Source organism: Bison bison, unplaced genomic scaffold (genome assembly GCF_000754665.1).
Source record: "Bison bison bison isolate TAMUID 2011002044 unplaced genomic scaffold, Bison_UMD1.0 scf7180017864472, whole genome shotgun sequence".
NCBI lineage: Eukaryota > Metazoa > Chordata > Mammalia > Artiodactyla > Bovidae > Bison > Bison bison.
This window is the reverse complement of record NW_011495033.1, coordinates 9,239,432-9,253,864: the sequence shown is the minus strand read 5'-3', so window position 1 is coordinate 9,253,864 and position 14,433 is coordinate 9,239,432. Positions and strand designations below refer to the sequence as shown.

General features: G+C 42.9%; 1 protein-coding gene across 1 annotated transcript in view; it reads left to right on the top strand.

Annotated features, from left to right (window-relative positions):
• Positions 1 to 11,931: 11,931 nt before the first annotated feature.
• LOC105004008 (schlafen family member 12-like) overlaps positions 11,932 to 14,433 on the top strand; it is a 35,300-nt gene continuing 32,798 nt past the window's right edge. Inside the window, exon 1 of the mRNA XM_010861503.1 lies at positions 11,932 to 13,831. The gene's annotated coding sequence lies outside the window, so the exon portion shown is untranslated. The remainder of the gene's footprint in view (positions 13,832 to 14,433) is intronic.

Genomic DNA, 14,433 nt, shown 5'->3' with positions numbered 1-14,433 from the left:
CCTGGACTTGAGTTGCAATGTCTGTGAAAGTAATTCTTTAAAAATCTAATTCTGGAGCAAAGCCTGCCAACACGTCCTGCCCACGGTCCACTGCACACAGTGGGGTATCTCTCCAGAAACTTGCTTCTGACCTGTAAACTCCCCCATCCATTAAACCACTGGTGTCTCTGTTGCTGACTCCAGGCTGTTTCTTCAGTCTTGAAGCTGGGCAAGCACAGGCCTTGTAGGCCTGAGGGTGCAGTCCAGTAACTGGTGGAGCCAACCAAGAAACCAAAGAAACTCCCACTAGTGCCAAGATGTTGGAAAACACAGGATGGGGAATGGAAAGGTGCAGGGACTGTCCATGAGACTGTGGGGCCTGGAAGTTGCAGTGGTAAGCCTGGGGTGTCTGTCCTCGCTGAAGGAGGGCCACCAAGAGATCTGGAGAGCAATGGCCTCTAATGGCTCTGCTATTGTATCAGAGTGAGCCTTCTCTAATTGGCAAAGCTATCTTTCAAGAAGGATTTGGTATTTCTCTTGTGCCTCTGAGACGTAAATAATCTATCTGGGCTCTCTGGAACTTTAATCTTACATGACCTCTAATGGGAAATAGATAGGGAAACAGTAGAAACAATGGCAGACTTTATTTTTGTGGGCTCCAAAATCACTGCAGATGGTGATTGCAGCCATGAAATTAAAAGACGCTTACTCCTTGGAAGGAAAGTTATGACCAACCTAGATAGCATATTCAAAAGCAGAGACATTACTTTGCCAACAAATGTCCGTCTAGTCAAGGCTATGGTTTTTCCAGTGGTCATGTATGGATGTGACAGTTGGACTGTGAAGAAAGCTGAGCACTGAAGAATTGATGCTTTTGAACTGTGGTGTTGGAGAAGACTCTTGAGAGACCCCTGGACTGCAAGGAGATCCAACCAGTCCATCCTAAAGGAGATCAGTTCTGGGTGTTCATTGGAAGGACTGATGCTGAAGCTGAAACTCCAGTACTTTGGCCACCTCATGAGAAGAGTTGACTCATTTGAAAAGACCCTGATGCTGGGAGGGATTAGGGGTGGGAGGAGAAGGGGATGACAGAGGATGAGATGGCTGGATGGCATCACCAACTCAATGGACATGAGTTTGGGTAAACTCTGGGAGTTGGTGATGGACAGGGAGGCCTGGCGTGCTGTGATTCATGGGGTCTCAAAGAGTCGGACACGACTGAGAGACTGAACTGAACTGAACTGAACTGAAGGATAAAGAAGGAGAAAAGAGCTTTTAGGTAAACTCTGTAGAAATAATTATGTTTGGGGAATGTCTATCTGAAATGGTCTCCCTAGATTTTGGTGACTTTGAAAATGAAGTTGAAAGAAGAGAATTCATGAGTTATTTCAAACAGGATAAAATATTGAAATATTAATTGCTGGGCAAGTCTTTATCTACCTTTGTTTGCTTAGGAGAGGAAGACTAAACATTACGTTTTCCAATCAGGAAATGCATGATTACTTGCTTCTTGTTTTTTTTTTTTTTGCCAGAGATTAAGATTCTCAAGGGTTAAGATTATAATCAGTCATAATTCTTGTAACCAAGTTTCTTTATCCATCACATTGTGATCAAGTGTTTGTGCCTTTTTAAAAGACTTTTGACATTTGTTATTGCTGTACTCTGATGTTTTAGCAAAAGTGCTTCATCTTCAAGAAGATTCGTAGGAAGGGCCTCTTGACCATAACAGGTCTCTGATAAATTTCATCTTACACTGCTTAACTGATAGCTCAGTTGGTAAAGAATCCACCTGCAATGCAGGAGACCCTGGTTCGATTGATGCGTCAGGAAGATCTGCTGGAGAAGGGATAGGCTACTCACTTCAGTATTCTTGGGCTTCCCTTGTGGCTCAGCTGGTAAAGAATCCGCCTGCAATGTGGGAGACCTGGGTTCTATCCCTGGGTTGGGAAGATCCCCTGGAGAAGGGAAAGGCTACCCACTCCAGTATTCTGGTCTGGAGAATTCCATGGACTATAGTCCATGCAAACAGTTGGGCACAACTGAGCGACTTTCACGGGATACTGCTGAACTGAGTAAGAACTTGAAGAATCCTAATAGAAGACCTGATGGCTTCATAAAAAGTTAACAGAAAGACTGGTTACTGAATGACCTGGTAAATATGGTTATAACATTTATGGGTTTTGTCTGGAATGTTACTGTTTTTGATCTGTGTTTTTCATATATGAAGAAGCCCTTTTGCTCAAGTTGGCTATGATTTATAGCCATTTGGTAAACTACACCTGTGGGTAGAATCAAAGCATTTTCCATCTCTACCTGGTCCCTCCAGAAGTTAGAGACCCTTAAGTTCTGAGCAGCCTTCTCAGGGGGTGATAGAGACTATCTCCGGGCATGTGTAGGAATCTTAATGTTTTGGGGACTGAGAGACCCACCAAGTATAGCCTGAGAGATGCCTTTGGCACGGCTTCGCTGGCTTCCAGAAGCCTTTTGGGAATTCTGTCCGAGACTCCCAAGGAGTGCTCCCTCAGTCAGTTTGGAGGAGTCTCATTGCATGGTGTTAGGAGAAGGCAATGGTAGCCCACTCCAGTATTCTTGCCTGGAAAATCCCATGGAGGAGCCTGGTAGGCTGTAGTCCATGGGGTTGCACAGAGTCAGACACAACTGAAGCGACTTAGCAGCAGCAGCAGCATTGCGTGGTGAGACTCTGAGTGTGGTCAATTGACTAGGCTTATTTTGCAAACAAATTACTTTTGATGGGCTGTGTTTGGTGGAATGAGGGTAATTTTAGAGAGAACAATATTCCGGTTCTGTTCATTGAGCTCTGTATTTATGTAAGTTATTGTGCTAGCCATACTTTTGCCCTGATGTTCTGGATGGAAAGAAAAAATTATCTAGTGAAATTGTCACAGAGTAAAACTACTCAGGAAGTGTGACACTGTTTGTTTAAATCTACCACTAAAAGCACATGTAGGGGAACTTCCCTCCGGGTCCATTGGTTAAGAATCTGTAGGGAACACAGGTTCAATTCCCAGTTTGGAAGATCCCATATGGTGTGTGGAAAACTAAGCTCGAGTGCCACAGCTACTGAGCCCCACGTGCCCTAGAGCCCATGCTTCGCAACAAGAGAAGCCACCGCAATGAAAAGCCCACGCTCCACAACAGAGAGTAGCTCCTGCTTGCCACAACCAAGACCCAGCGCAGTCAAATTTTTTTTTTCTTTTTTAAAAAGCTATAAAGAAGCACACAAATAAAATAAATACATTTTTAAAAGAAAAAGCACACATAGGGGCTTCCCTGATATGTGTGTCTGTTGCTCGGTCATGTCCAGTTCTTTGCGACCCTATGGACTGTAGCCCACAAAGCTCCTCTATCCATTGGGATTCTCCAGGCCAGAATACTGGAGTGGATTGCCATGCTGTCCTCCAGGGGATCTTCCTGACCCAGGGATCGAACCTGCATCTCTTACGTCTCCTGCATTGGCAGGTGGGTTCTTAACCCACTAAACCAACCTGGGAAGCCCCTGATGGTTCAGTGGTTAAAACTCTGTGCTTCTATTACAGGGGGCTTGAGTCTGATTCCTGATCAGGAAGTTCCACATACTGCATGGTGTGGCCAAAAAAAAAAAAAAAAAATTTAAAAGCATATGTATAATGCTTGTGTAACAATTGGATAAAATACATGGCCTATAAAGCATTTCCTCATTAACATAACCTCTAAGCCTGTTCATGAGATCTGATTAGTTTTCCCTGAACATGAATGATTAGGTGAATATAAAGGAGGCCTAGGGACACAATCTGAGTCTAGACTAGGAGCCAACACCCCATCAAGGGTTGGATATTTTAATCATCAGTGCTTTCTATTGAAAGATTTGCAATTAAAAAGAGAAATGATGGAAGAATCTGCACATATTGAGGAAGTCAGAAGGTTTATACATGGCTGAACTTAAATTTTACTGACCAGAGCAGCCCGACTTGCGGCCCTTCAGACACGCACTGTGCATCTGCTTTGGCCACCGAGGAAGGGAATGCACTCAAAAGTCAAATGGGAGTAGCTGTGGTTCAGACAACCAAATTAAAACTAGGTGGCCTCTGTATACGTAATTTTGGACATACTCTTGTATTACTGAAAACTTGAGTTTTTTAAAGGTTTATTTATTTTAATTGGAGTCTAATTACTTTATAATATTGTAGTGGTTTTTGCCATACATTGACATGAATCAGCCACAGATGTACATGTGTCCCCCATCCTGAACCCCCCTCCCACCTCCATCCCCATCCCATCCCTCAGGGTCATCCCAGTGCACTGGCCCTGAGGACCCTGTCTTATGCCTTGAACCTGGACTGGCGATCTATTTCATATATGATAATATACATGATTCAATGCTATTCTCTCAAATTATCCCACCCTCACCTTCTCCCACAGAGTCCAAAAGTCTGTTTTTTACATCTGTGTCTCTTTTGCTGTCTCACATATAGGGTGATTGTTATCATGTTTCTAAATTCTATATATATGTGTTAATATACTGTATTGGTGTTTTTCTTTCTGGCTTACTTCACTCTGTATGATAGGCTCCAGTTTCATCCACCTCATTAGAACTGTTTCAAACGCATTCTTTTAATGGCTAAGTTAATATTCCATTGTGTATATGTACCGCAGCTTTCTTATCCATTCATCTGCTGATGGACATCTAGGTTGCTTCCATGTCCTGGCTATTATAAGCAGTGCTGCAATGAACAGTGGGGTACATGTGTCTCTTTCAATTCTGGTTTCCTCGGTGTGTATGCCCAGTAGTGGGATTGCTGGGTCATAAGGCAGTTCTATTTCCAGTTTTTTAAGGAATCTCCACACTATTCTCTGTAGTTGCTGTACTGTTTGCATTTCCACCAACAGTGTAAGAGGGTTTCCTATTCTCCGCACCCTCTCCAGCACTTATTGTTTGTAGACTTTTTGATAGCAGCCATTCTGACCGGCATGAGATGGTACCTCATTGTGGTTTTGATTTGCATTTCTCTGATGATGAGTGATGTTGAGCATCTTTTCATGTGTTTGTTAGCCATCTGTATGTCTTCTTTGGAGAAATGTCTGTTTAGTTCTTTGGCCCATTTTTTGATTAGGTCATTTATTTTTCTGGAATTGAGCTGTAGGAACTGCTCGTATATTTTTGAGATTAATTGTCAGTTGCTTTTTTTGCTGTTATTTTCTCCCGTTCTGAAGGCTGTCTTTTCACCTTGCTTATAGTTTCCTTCATTGTGTAAAAGCTTTTAATTAGGTCCCATTTGTTTATTTTTGCTCTTATTTCCATTACTCTGGGAAGTGGGTCATAGAGGATCCTGCTGTGATTTATATCAGAGAGTGTTTTGCCTATGTTTTCCTCTATTTCTGGTCTTATATTTAGATCTTTAATCCATTTTGAGTTTATTTTTGTGTATGGTGTTAGAAAGTGTTCTAGTTTCATTCTTTTACAAGTGGTTGACCAGTTTTCCCAGCACCACTTGTTAAAGAGATTGTCTTTTCTCCATTGTATATTCTTGCCTCCCTTGTCAAAGATAAGGTGTCCATAGGTATGTGGATTTATCTATGGGCTTTCTATTTTGTTCCATTGATCTATATTTCTGTCTTTGTGCCAGTAAAATACTGTCTTGATGACTGTAGCTTTGCAGTATAGTTTGAAGTCAGGCAGGTTGATTCCTTCAGTTCCATTCTTCTTTCTCAAGATTGCTTTGGCTATTCGAGGCTTTTTGTATTTCCATACAAATTGTGAAGTTATTTGTTCTAGTTCTCTGAAAAATACCATTAGTAGCTTGATAGGGATTCTACTGAATCTATAGATGGCTTTGGGTAGTATACTCATTTTCACTGTATTGATTCTTCCAATCCATGAACATGGTATATTTCTCCATCTATTTGTGTCATCTTTGAAAATCTTTCATCAGTGTTTTATAGTTTTCTATATATGGGTCTTTTGTTTCTTTAGGCAGATTTATTCCTAAATATTTTGTTCTTTTCATTGCAATGGTCAATGGAATTGACCGTTAATTTCTCTTTCTGTTCTCTCATTGTTAGTGTATAGGAATGCGAGGGATTTCTGTGTGTTAATTTTATATCCTGCAACTTTACTATATTCATTGATTAGCTCTAAAACTTGAGTTTTCTGAACTGTATTTCAGACTGGGACAAAAACCACAGGCAGGTGTGGTATTATCTCTGAAGGCAGTTATTGCTTGTGTTTTGCTTAATTGTCATGATCCCCTCTGCGTTGTGGTGATGTCTCAGATAGGGGGTTTTCTAGCAGCCTGATCCCCATGTGAGAAGAATATGGAGCAGAGCCAAGGTGAATCCCCAACAGACCTACAGTATAAGTGAGAAAATGTTTGTTGTAAGCCTCTGAGGTTTGGGAATGGGTTTTTTCCTGCACCATGACCTGGCCTATATTGATGTGTATGTGAAGCATGTCAAGTGAAGCAGAGCAACAAAATGGAAAGGGTCTTGGACTTTGATGACCTTCTCAGAGGAATAATGGGCTTCCCTGGTGGCTCAGTGGTAAAGAATCTGCCTGCCAATGCAGGAGACACAGGCTTATTCCCTGGATTGGGAAGATCCCCTGAAGAAAGAAATGGCAACCCATTCCGGTATTCTTGCCTGGAGAATCCCATGGACAGAGGAACCTGGTGGGCTACAGTCCATGGGGTCGCAAAAGAGTCAGACACAACTTAGCAACTGAACAACAACAAACAACAGAGGAGTAACACATCATTTTTTACTTCTCTATGAGAAATAGGAGGCAGTATAGCAAAATTGGTAAGAGCAAGGGCTCAGGGGCCAGCTGCCTGGGTTCAGATCCCAGCTCTGCCTCCTTCTGGTTGGGCTTCCCTGGTGGCTCAGGTGGTAAAGAATCTGCCTGCAATGTGGGAGACCCGGGTTCAATCCCTGGGTCAGGAAGATCCCCTGAAGGAGGAAATGTCAACCCACTCCAGTATCCTTGCCTGGAGAATCCCATTCTCAGAAAAGCCTGGTGGGCTACAGCCTGTAAGGTCACAAAGAAGGTCTGATGTGACTGAGCGACTAACACTTTCACTTTCATGAGAAATACATTTCTAAATTATTTAATCCATTGTTAATTTGAGGTTTCTGTAAAAGCATCAGAACCAACCTCAGAACCCAAACACATGCCAACCTTACTCTCATCTCCTTGTCCCTCCTACTCATCCTAGGTAGTGAAGTGCCTTTATTCATATATCAACTTACATCTGTTGTACCATGTAGCAGACTCTGCTGTATCCTCTCACACTCTCTTGCAGGTTGAAGTTCTCTGGAAGCAGATGCTGAGCTGCTCTAAACAGATGCAAGATGTTTACAACAGAGCAAAGATGTTTACAACAGATGTTTAAACAGAGCAAGATGTTTACAACAGAGCAAACCCCCTGAAAAGAACAGGAGGAAGTAGACTCGGGTAGAGAAAGACGTTGAATGAGATGTAGCCCTCCAAGAACCTCAGCCATTCTGGCAGGATGCTGTGCAGTGAATCGTGCCCAACGGAGTTGTCCTGCGTGGAGCTGAATGGCTGAGGTTTGATATTGTCTATAACAATTTTCCCGTTGTCAGTTGTGAGCTGAGGCTGGGAGTGGTCTGTGCCTCCAAGCAAGGCAGCTCATTGCAGTTGAGGTGGGCCCTGAAGGAGCTGACATTTAGAGGCTGGTCTGCCATCTGCCTTCTTCCAAGTCTGGGCAGGAAGCCTCCTTTGAAGGGGACGTGGGTGGTGCATCCCCACGTCCACAATACTCCAACTTCCTACAACTTCCTTTTATTCTCTCATGCACAAGACTGTAATGATCTCATTCCCTAAATATAGTTATTTTATTTTTATTAACATCCAAAACATTTTGTGTTGGGGTATAGTTGATTAGGAATGTTGTGATAGTTTCGGGTGAACAGTGAAGGGATTCAGCCACACATAGACATGTATCCATTCTCCCCCAAACCCCACTCCTATTCAATTACATTGAGCAGAGTTCCATGTGTTATACAACAGGTCTTTGTTGGTTATCCATTTTAAATATAGCAGCGTGTACATGTCCTTCCCAAAGTCCTTAACTATCCTTTCCCTCGGCAACCATGAGTTCCTTTTCTAAGTCTGTGAGTCTCTGTTTAGTAAGTAAGTTCATTTGTATCATTTTTTTTTTAGAGTCCACATATAAGGGATGTCATATGATATTTCTCCTCTGTCCGGTTTATTTCACTCAGTATGACACTCTCTAGGTCCATCCATGTCGCTGCAAATGGCCTTACCCAAATATACTTCTGATCTATTCTGTGATTCATGGCAGCAACCGCATTTACAGTGTGTTTCACGTAGTTCTAAAGACCAGGATACAGTTGCCTTTCTACACTGGAGAATCTATATAACCAAAAATTCTACAGCACCTGTTTTTACGCTTTTTCTTTCTTCTGCCATCAACACACGGGGAACGGGGAACGGAGGGAGGCTCAAAATGCTTTGTTCAATTTCTTTTCTTTTTAGCAGGAAAAACCCCACCCATTTGCAATCTGAATGACCGTAAGTTCTCTAGTTATCAGTGACATTGAGATTTTTAAGACCCAACTGATATTGTCTGAGCTCTCATTATGTGTAAATACAGAAAATTTGGTCTTTTCTCTAGTTTCCTTGCATTAAGATTTCTGAGAGTGCCAGAAATGCTTCCATGCTCCTCAGATCTCATCTAGTCCTCTCCTCTCACTTTTTGCTCTGAACTGCTATGTCAAGACTTCTGCTGGTTACTTCCTTGATTGACCCAACAACTCTTGCAGGCTCTGCCCCTTCCATGCTGCTCTGTATCCCAAGAAGAAAAAGATCTCTTCCTCCGTTTCCCAAGTTACATGAAATATCAGACCCTGATTTTAGCAAAACATAGTAAAGACTTGCTTAGAGTGAGAGGGAAATATTTTTAATTAGATATTAGATAGCACTGTGCCCAGAGTCCTTTGACCACAGGTTATCCTGATGGCTTTTTTCTCCTTATCCTCCTCTACTGCCATTTTTTTTTTCCCCTGAAATATTTGAGAGTAAGTTGCAGACATAGTACTCCTTCCCTCATGGCTCAAACAGTAAAGAATCTACCTGCAAAGCAGGAGACCTGAGTTCAATCACTGGGTCTGGAAGATCCCTTGGAGAAGGGAATGGCAACCCACTCCAATATTCTTGCCTGGAGAATTCCATGGACAGAGGAGCCTGGCAGGCTACAGTCCATGAGGTCACAAAGTCAGACACTGAGCGACTAACACTTTCATTTTTCACTAGTACTTTGGTGGTTATTTCTTAAGAATAAGGACATTCACAGTACAATAATCAAAACCAGTAAATTAAAACTGATACACTACTATGACCTAATCTATAGACCTTATTTGAATTTTATGGCAAAAGAAAAAAATCTGGTCTGGGATACAATCTAGGAACACACATTATATTTGTGTTTCTTAATCTCCTTTAATTTGGAATGGTTCTCTAGTTCCCCAGTTCATGGGGTCACAAAGAGTTAGACACAACTGAAGCAACTTAGCACACACACATGCATACACTGGAAAAACCCAGAAAAGCTTAGTAACTCTATCACAGCAAGTTCTAAAATACAAGTTTAAAGAAGAGAGTTTCAGTATTACACAAACTACCCACAAGAACAGAAGAGGAAACCCTGCCTAAATAACTTTATGATGCTAGCATACTCTTGTTTTTAAATCCCTTTATTTTGCATATTTCTTCTAACAATTTCCTGGATTTACATTTCTCTTGTTTTAATTGAAGTATAGTTGGTTTACAATGTTGTGCTAGTTTCTTCTGTACAGCAAATTGATTCAGTTATATACGTATATGTATGCGTGTTGTGCTTAGTCGCTCGGTTGTGTTGTTTATCTATTTTATATATAGGAATGTGAAATTAATCCCCAACTCCTAATTTATCCCTCTCCTACCCATTTCCTCTTTGGACTCTTTGCAACACCATGGACTGTAGCTCTCCAGGCTCCTCTGTCCATGGGGATTCTCCAGGCAAGAATACTGAAGCTGTATATTTATATATTATATATATATTCTTTTTCATATTCTTTTCTATTATATACATTGAATATAGTTTCTTGTGCTTATGCAGTAGGTCCAGGTTGTTTATCTATTTTAGATATAGAAAGTGAAGGTGAAACTCACTCAGTCATGTCCCACTCTTTGCGACCCCATGGACTATACAGTCCATGGAATTCTCTAGGCCAGAATACTGGAGTGGGTAGCCTTTCCCTTCTCCAGGGGATCTTCCCAACCCAGGGATCGAACCCAGGTCTCCCTCACTGTGGGTAAATTCTTTGCCAGCTGAGCCACAAGGGAAGCCGAAGAATACTGGGGTGGGTAGCCTATCCCTTCTCCAGCGGGTCTTCCCAACCCAGGAATCGAACCAGGGTCTCCTGCATTGCAGGCAGATTACCAACTGAGCTATCGGGAAAGCCCCTTTATATATAGAAGTGTGTAATTAATCTCCAACTCCTAATTTATCCCTCTTCTATCCACTTCCTCTTTGGAAACTGTAACATTGCTTTCTATGTCTATGAGCCTGTTTCTGTTTTGTAGACAAGTTTATATGTATTAACCTTTTAGATTCCACATATAAGTGATATCATATATTTGTCTTTCTCTGTCTGACTTACTTCACTTAATATGATAATCTCTAGGTCCATCCATGTTGCTGCAAATGGCATTATTTCATCCTTTTTTAAAAATGGGTGAGTAGTATTCATATATATTTATATGCCACATTTTCTTTATCCATCCATCTATCAATGGGATACTTAGGCTGCTTCTACCTCTTGGCTATTGTACATATTGCTGCTATGAACACTGGTTAGCATAATCTTGATAATCAGTTGGACAAGTAAAATCTGAGAGGAAAATTGCAGATCATCATCACTCAATGTCTAGAAGAAAAAAATTCTAAATAAAATTTTAGCAAACCAAATCCAACAATATCTAAAAATGATAATACATCATGGCCAAGGTGATTTGAATCAGGAATTCATTTATTTTTTTCTTCTAGTTTTACTGAGATATAGTTGACACACAGCACTGTATCTAAATGAGGCATTTAATGTTCATTTTAGCACTAGAAAATCAATGAGAAAAATCATAGGATCAGCTGAATAGATGAGAAGGCTTCTAATAAATTTTGGATATTCTTTCGTGATAAAGCCTCTTAGCAAATTAGAACTATGACCAAACTTTTGCGAAGTGATAAAAAGAGTTTATGAGAAAACACACAGCAAATAGTTTTCATGCTGAGAAACTACTGAGATATCCCCTTAAGATAGTGAACATAGGAAGAGTGCCTACTATCAACACTTATTCACTGCTTCCCAAGAGATTCTAGCTAATCCAGTTGAGCAGGAAAAATAGAAAATAGGTACTGAAAAGACTAACTATTGTTTCCTGGGTTCTTTTGGTGTTTTAGCTGAGTTGCTTGGCTTGCAGGGTCTTAGTTTCCAAACTAGGGATTGAACCTGGGCCTTAGCAATAAATGAAACCACTGAGTCCTAACCACTGGATCTCCAGGGAATTCCCTAATTGACTATGTTTTATTTATTTATTTTTGTCTGTACTGGGTCTTTGTTGCTGCATGGACTTTCTCTAGTTGCAGTGAGCAGGGGTTACTCTCTCATTGCAGCGCCGAGGGCTTCTCGTTGCGGTGGCTTCTCTTGTTGTGGAACATGGGCTCCAAAATCCACAGGCTTCAGTAGTTGCGGCTCCAAAATCCACAGGCTTCAGTAATTGCGGCATGTGGGCTCTGGAATACAGGCTCAGTAGTTGTGGTGTGTGGGCTTAGTTCCTTCGAGGCATGTGGGATCTTCCCAGGCCAGGGATTGAAGCTGTGTCCATTGCATTGCAAGGTGGATACTTTACCACTGAGCCATCAGGGAAGCCTATGTTTTTAAAAAGTGCAGAAAAATCATTAGAATAATAAGGAAGTGTGTCAATTTTCTGGTTGCAGAAATCTATGCATGTAAAGTAATTGTACTTATATTATCAAACATAGAAAAAATTTTTCAATTTATTTTTGACTGTGCTGGGTCTTTGTTGTCGCACACATGTTTTTCTCTAGTTGAGGCAAGTAGGGGGCTACTTTTCATTGGATGCACAGTCTTCTCATTGCGGTGGCTTCTCTAGTTGCAGAGCATGGGGCTCTAGGCAAGCCTGCTCCATGGTTGCAACTCCAGCGCAGGCTCCACAGTTGTGGCCCAAAGGCTTAGTTGCTCTGTGGCATGTGGGATCTTCCCAGACCAAGGATTGTCCCCTGCACTGGCAGGCGGATTCTTAGCCACTGTGCCACCAGGGATGTCCCCCAAAATTATTTTTTAAAGATACTATCTAAAACTGCCTCAAAAATTAGGGACATAGGACTATCTGAAAAAAGGTGCGAGATCCTTCAGGAAAATTGTATGTAACTTTATTGTGAGACATTAAAGAAAATGTAATTAAGTATAGGATATATCATGTATCATGTATCAGGTCAGGGCTGGACGTCTTTCCCTGCTTGGACTGGGAAGGGCCTTAAAGAGCGAAGGGAGAGGAAGTTGGGGATTATAGATTACAGATTACAGAAACTGTAATCTCAGAGATGTCATTGTCTCCAAATAGATCTACAGATATTTGCAGCACAAATGAAAAAAGAAAAAAAAAAGTCTGAAAATAGCAAACGTTGGAAAGTATTTAGAAAACTAGGAAAAGAAGCCTGAGAAGAACACACATACTATTGTTCCTTACTAAGGTGCATAACAAATTATCCCCAAACTCAGTTGCATAAAATAACCATACTCATAGATCCTGAGAGCCTGGAATCCGGACAGGGGATATGTTGTTCCATTCATTTTCAACTGGCTTGAAGGTTGGGGTTGGAATCCTCCGAAGGTTCAGTCTTCGGCTGATGGTAGGAGACGCCACTAACTCCGGGGTTCCTTAGGCATTCCTCCCTCCCTCCCTTCTTCCCGCCCTCTCCTTCATCTCTCGCTCTCTGTCCCGGTTTTAAAACGCGGCTTCCGAGAGTTTCAAAGTCTGAGGGTTCGGATCACAGGTCTTAGACCGGCTGAGCTGCAGAAACGTCTATTACCATAATTACCATAAAAAAGCGGGCCTAAGAAAAGTATCAAGAAAATCGTATACTTTTGAGAGAAGCCAATGGAGCTGGCTCCGGACCGATCATCCCAGATGATCGGGGAGTGTGTCCGAATCTGCCTCCGGATCTTCGCGCCACCCTCGTTTAGGTGCACAGACGGCTCTTACCCGGTCCCCAGCGGCGACTGGGCTTTAAGTCCAGGGGACACCGGTGCGGTTGGAACGAGGCGAGTACAGCTGGAAAGAGTCCCGAGTAGAAAGCCTGATACCCCTTCGGCTGTGATGAGCCAAATAAAGGACAGTCGAGCAAACGCTCAGGGTGGCTCCCGGCGCGTGGGGGACACTGCCTGACAAGCTGATTGGCTGCCGCGCTAACAGGCGGGAAGGGCCGCTGGCTGGCTGATGGAGACTCCGAGCCCGGAAGAAAGCGGACCTCGCCCGTTTCGTTTTCTTTGTTTCTTTAAGTGAGCTTCCTTCTTTTAGACCTGTCGTGCAGAATATCTTAGAAAGTACAGGTAAGCAGGCACAGAAGGAGAAATCTCCGGCCACCACCCAGACAATCACGTGTTTAAAGCCCAGGCGCTTCGCTCGCTAAGTTTCGAGGGGCGGAGGCAGCGTCGTCACCATTGGCTGGATGTGCCAGCTCGCCTAGCGTTTACCAGCTCGCCTTTCAAACTGGGGACAAGGATCCTGGAAACTTCTGAGCAGCGCACCTGGGTAAGTTTGTCGCTCCCTCCCCGCCCCCCGCCCCCGCAGTTGCCAAACGGGCTTACCTGGTGGCTCAGTTGGTAAAGAATCCGCCTGCAATGCAGGAGACCCCTCGATTCCTGGGTTGGGAAAATCCCCTGGAGCAGGGATAGGCTACCCACTCCAGTATTCTTGAGCTTCCCCTGTGGAGACCTGGGTTCGATCCTTGGGCTGGGAAGATCCCCTGGAGAAGGGATAGGGTACTCACTCCAGTATTCTTGAGCTTCCCTTATGGAGGCCGGGCTTCCCTGGTGGCTCAGAGGGTAAAGTGTCTGCCTACAATGTAGGACACCTGGGTTCGATCCCTGGGTCGGGAAGATCCCTGGGGAAGGAAATGGCAACCCACTCCAGTACTCTTGCCTGGAAAATCCGAAAATCCCATGGACTGAGAAGCCTGGTAGGCTACAGTCCATGGGATCGCAAAGAGTCGGATACGACTGAGCGATTTCACTATGGAGGCCTGGGTTCCATCCCTGGGTTGGGAAGATCCCCTGGAGAAGGGATAGGCTACCCACTCCAGTATTCTGGCCTGAAAATTCCATGGACTGTGTAGTCCATGGGGTGGCAAAGAG